A 6,000-nucleotide genomic window follows, 5' to 3' on the forward strand; every position below is an offset into this window, starting at 1 on the left:
TAGAGGAAACAATAGAATACGCTGCCACCGTTACACAGCACGCCCGGTTACCCATACTGTTCGAACACCTACCGAGTTTCTTCCCTGTGCAACTGTAACTGGGGCCCCGTACGAAACACGCTTCGATTCAGCCAATTCTGCTGATTAATTCGCTGAATTGCGCCTTTTTTCCTCGAACGCATGTACCGATGCTGTCGGATGTAACGGCCAGACGGCGGGTGGTAGTTGATTATGACAGCGGTTACTGCCACAGAAACCCGGTGACAGCTGGCGCCTACACGGAGAGCTGAAGTAGTTTCCCGAATGCAGCTTTGCACGCACACGCACACACAAACGGACCGGGGGGTTTTATGTTTTAATTCGAGCGATCAAATTGACGGCGAACGCTTGCCTACTGCGACTGTTGCACCAACCGAACGCACCGCCGGCTGAACGAGAAATAACTTGCCGAGCAGAGCCGCACAACCTGACTATCCAGGTGATACGCATGGAACAGTAAAAATGAGAGCCAAAACTCACGGAAGCGAGAAAGAGTGAGAGAGCGAATAACCATCTCACAAAAGATGAAGCAATGCGTAGGGTTGTGGCATAAATTTGCTCATTCTGCAACCAAACCGTTTTGGAGCTTTACTGTTTGTTTCCAATAGTTAGTACAATTATTTAAGTAGGATTAAATGCCAATTTGTCATATAAATAATTAGCCCACAGTCAAGTTTTACTATGTGATTTAGCGATTCAAGAAACGGCGCATGTACTTTTTGAAACACCTACTGATGCTCGTGTTACCGCGTAAAAACAAAAGAGTATGAGTAATGAGAAGGAAATGTACAGTTGTTTGCTAAAACAAAGACTTTAAATAACGAACTGAACCAAAACATTCAATGGACATATTTGGCTATTTAACAATTCCCAACAAACAAAACAAAACAAAAAACTCCAATAGCAGAATTGTGTCTGTTGGCTAAAAATCATTCAAACATTCTCACCACGCGGTGTAGGTGAGATAGAGCGAGAGAGCGCCACACACACACGCTCCGATGTGAGAGAGCTGCAGCTTGCGAATGAGCGTGAATCCGTTCCATATTGCAACCGGCAACGGAAATGGGAGAAAACGTAAACAAAAATACCAGGAACTCGGGGCTGTGTCAGCCGGCGAAAAAAGGCACAAAACCAAACACCACATTTACCAACACACCGTACGGAAAGAACCCGCACGCACACACGAAAGCACCCTGAAAGTGCAACCGTGCAGTTCGATGGCGTTTTGAATAGCCTCTCTCTCTGTCGCTCTTTCTCGCCGAGCGTCCAGTTGTTTGTTTGTGGTTTCACCGAAGCGCTCATCCCCAAAACGTAAACAGCAAAACCTTGGCGGGACGCTACATAAGCCGTATGCTGGCGGAGTTGCTAAAAATCATTCCCCAAAAGTAATACAATGTTGTACAATGGCGAATTCTTGGCAGTGTGATATGAGCAACATACAACAAAAATGCGACCATTCATTCGGTTCCCTCCGAAAATGTTGCTCAATGTGTTTATTTTTCGTGCAGTTAAAACCAATCGTTTTGCATATGAAAAGGAAGGGAACCAAAAAAAAAGACACATACTTAGAATCACTTTTCCGCTTCCTTCAGTGCCAGTTCCGTCATCGATTGGCGCGCAGATTTCTTGGAAAAAATATAAACTTTCAGCAAACGCGCGCGCGAGATAGTTGTTGGTCCATGCACCTCTCCATAGAACGGTCGGTTACGGGGGGGGGGGAGGGGGGACAAGAATCGAGTGTCTGGTGTATTTTCGCACGACGGCCGCATCAAAAGGCATGCGCAGAACGAACCCAACGAGTCAGCAAAACAATGCACACACAAAAAAAAAAACTCCCCATATGACAGAATCACGATGACTTGGCTGGCTGGCTGGCTGGCTGGTGGGTCAAGTTCCCTATAGACAAGCCAAGGAATGGATGAAGGTGGACAGGAAAATCGGGGTACTACGGTACAGCACCGCTAGCGCTAGCTATTTTTTCTCTTTCGTGTCTGTGTGTGTGTGCGGTCGTACATCATGGCAATAATAATGCAAACATTCGGCCGACACTTGCAGAGATTCAGATGGACACACTTTTGCTGGTCCGTAATATGTTTGTTGGCAGTTTGCCATCTTGAACCGATGTACGTCACACGTTACGGAAAAGCTTCCACCAGAAAAGCAGGTTCCCTTCCTACAAATCCGCGCCAGGATCGTAAGTTTCAGGTCCGGGTAGGATATGATCCACATGTAAGTTTGAATGCAAATTAGCATCGACAGGTATGCGTCACTATTCTTGCGCCATGTTCATACTCTGTTATTGATATTGTAGTCAGTATTAACTGCACATAATTAGCTTTAAAATGTGTAAGGTGTCGTCTTTCTGTCAATTGATGTTCTATCGAGAGATCAGCACAAACAGGTTGAGTCGAGTATAGACCAGGGTTGACACGAGGGTTAAGATTTTTCTTCGGACGAGAAGCTGTTCGTGATGATGTACATGATGTGCAACATGCCCATTAGTAGACTCCAATATGCGACAACATTCCCGAATCGTGTACGAACATCTCACGCATCCCACATGCTTCGCCGGTGATGATTTGGATCTCCAAAAGCGGATATCTCCCTTGGAATCTTTTAAGAACAACGCCCAATACAACTTAGTTTTTGGTGCCGGTTGTTGCCTAAAGCCTCCGATACCTCTAAGCGGATGGGAGCTACGAATTCCAGCTGGACGGTGCTCCAGAATTTACGGGAATTTGGTCCAAACCTGGTTTCTGAACGATTTAACCGGCTTTTCAAACCCAACTTGGTGGACTCATGGCTTCCCGGATACGGATCTTATCGACGCTTTGTTCGGTTCGGTATGATGTCGACTATCAACGAATATCAGGACATCGATTTAGACCAGTTTAGGACGGTAATTCTCAAGTACAACATTTCTATGAAGGTAGGGCGTGCCGCTTGCTTCTGCTTCGAGCGAGCAACATGTGAAGTTCGTGAGATAATACGAAATACAGATTTTCTTTTGTAAAGATATGTTTTAGATAAAAATAGCTTCCAACAGCAAAAATCAGAAATTTTTTTTTCCAAATTTGATTTGAATCGTGGGATTGAAATTGCGTTCCAACTTTTTTGCTCACGGTGCACACCGAACTACATGTTATACAATGGCGATCCTTGGAAGAACCAACCGAAACTTGCAGGTATGTATCTAGAATCGATAGGCGACCACGCACACAGAACGTCCTACCACATTTTTTACCATTCAGGCCCATTGCAGTTTCTCAGAATGCCCGGGCCAGGAGTGAAGCAACCAGATCAAAGCATACACAGAACCAAGAATCGGAAGGAATTCGCAAAATTTCACTTCCTTCATCTGTCCCCCGGCTTGGCGCCTGTTGTTTTCCCCGCGTTTTTCAAGCCTGCCCGAGGGCCGGGTTTTTGGACGCTCCCTTCGATTGCGATTTGCGAGCTGCTGGCTAACGAGACCAGATGCTGTGATTGCGCCCTGCATCCACGCGGTCCGTGCGGTACGCAGCAGCAGTGGATGCACGGAGAACACACATGCCGCACGGGAGTGAGTAATGAAGTTAGGATGTTTTACGGCACAGCTCACTAATGGCCAGAAGTGCAGCTTACTGCCGAACAAAGACAACCGTTACAGGGCACAAAACAGGGGACAGATTCGCTTACGGTTCGAAATGCAGGCAACATGGGAAAGACTTTCACCACAACTCTGCTGCACAAGGGGGCGCTAACGTGCAACGAGTGCCGGTTGGTCCTTCTCAGAATACGCACCGGTCGGTTCTCGGTGGGGTTGCCGTTTCAGCATCATCTCCGTTCCGGTTAGTTTAACGGCCAACCAAACGCACTCAACACTCCGATGTAGTACCTCTTAATGGAATGTCCTTGTTCATGGGACAAGCTATTGAACTTCCCAATGCCCAATGTCAGATAAACGGCTGTTATCTACGGCTATGGTAACAACCGTATCACAAATTTGACATCCCAGTGAAGTAACCAAACACTGGAGCATCATTCGCTTATATAAATTCTCTGGAAATTCCAGACGATTCCGTTTGATTGGATATTTGCACAGCTGAATTCGTAACATGACATGACGGTGGGACATATTGGCATACAGTACAGTACTGCTAGCAAATAACTTTATAACCGCAAGCCGCCAATATTGCTGTTTTACTCTTTACCACCTTCACGTCACTCCTACTAACTTATGCGTGACGTAAAACTATTGTAGATAATAGAATGCAGTAAAATTCGTTTGAATGCTATATTTAATAAACATTCAGGAAAAATGCTACTAAGCCCTATCGGGCCAACTGGCCAGAGCCTTAGCTAACGCCACTTGAAACAAACATGTTAGTTTTTCCCCAAATTTGGGTTTTGAATATGCTTTTTTGGCTAAGATTTGTCCTGAGTCTGTCCACATCTTCCGAGTGCCATTAGGTTGGTTGGTGTTCTTCGGTAAAACGTTATAATTATCCAGTCCAGAAGTAATTTTTGCAAGTCGCCTCCACTGGGCGATGGACTTGACATACAGTTTCACGATACAAGGTGCCATCTACTTCTCCAGGTACTTCTGCACTGTTTGGACAACAGCTTCAACATTCGGGAGATTACTTGTCACTCCTTTATTAAGATAGGAGAAGACCTAAAGAAATCACATCGTCTTCAGTTCGGTGTGGCGCAACCAGTTCGAAAAAAAAACCTTGAAAGCAATTGCCTTACTGTTTCGATAGTGGCCGTTACAAATTCAATGATAACGTTGTCAATGGGCATAGTTGGATAGCACACACAAAACAGTGCTGGGTACTCTTCTAGGTGGCAGCATACTCGTATGAAAAATCGGTGAATTTGTCTTTTTTTTTGTAATGCACACGTTACAATCAACCAGTCCAGTCTGGGAAGGAAAAAAAACAACCTCATTGCCGTTGTGGATATTTCAGGATCAGTTTTGGAAGGTAGCAAAAGTAAAAGCGATGCCTTTACGATCCTTTTTACGTTCGATGTGTGAAAAAAGCCCCTATTTCGCACCTTTTCGATGGTAGCCCTTTTTTTCTCAAGTGGTGTTTCATCTCGCATTTCCTCCGCTTGTTAACCGATGCGTTTCGCTTTACTGTTGCACTTTTATGGATGCCCTTTGTTTTCCGTTTGCTTTGAGGTTTGTCCTACCCGCTGGGATGCCATACTGTGCAGAGGGGGTGTATTTTCGCTTCCCTTCCCCGCCACAAAGGGCCCTGGCACAGTACGGTTTTGCAGAGCGATCTTACATTTCAATCATACCGCATCGCTCTGGCCGAATTTCTTCCAGGAATTTTGAATCGCCATCAAGGGTCCAGCTGGTAAACCGGCACACGAAAACTGTGCTGCCAATTGGGACTCGCTGGCAGAACAATGCAGAACCAACCCCTGGCAGGATTGAAGCGGAACCGTACGGATGATCCCTGCATTGTGAGACGTGTTCTGGTGGAAAGGGCACGAAAGTTTTCGCTTTATGATTGAAAATATTTAGTCACAAGATGCCATTTTACGGTAGCGGCTTTGGTGCCGTCTAATCCGGCGTATGGTAATAATAATTAAAGGACTCCGGGAGTTTGAGCGCTTTGTTTGGAAAATCGATGATAATCCCGTGTGCCTAATTCCAGATGAACTTCCGGCCCTAAATTTCAAATCTTGGACAATCGCATTTCAGGTTCAATCCGTGAAATTATCGAAACCAAAACACTACTCTATACAATTTACTTAAACTTCTTTTACATTTCCAATGTACAGCAGTAACTGCAAGTGAAATTTTCCCTTTAGATCTACCACAGCCGTTGCGAATCGGTGGCTCGAGTTGTAAACACTCGCCCAAGAATTCGTTGCATGGGTTCGAACGCATATCCACGACCAGTTTCCACGGCCAATAATCGATACGATTTAGCTTTCCACCGGTCACAGCGTGGACATTGTCGGTCG

The sequence above is a fragment of the Anopheles marshallii genome, chromosome 2 (assembly GCF_943734725.1).
Source record: "Anopheles marshallii chromosome 2, idAnoMarsDA_429_01, whole genome shotgun sequence".
Lineage (NCBI taxonomy): Eukaryota > Metazoa > Arthropoda > Insecta > Diptera > Culicidae > Anopheles > Anopheles marshallii.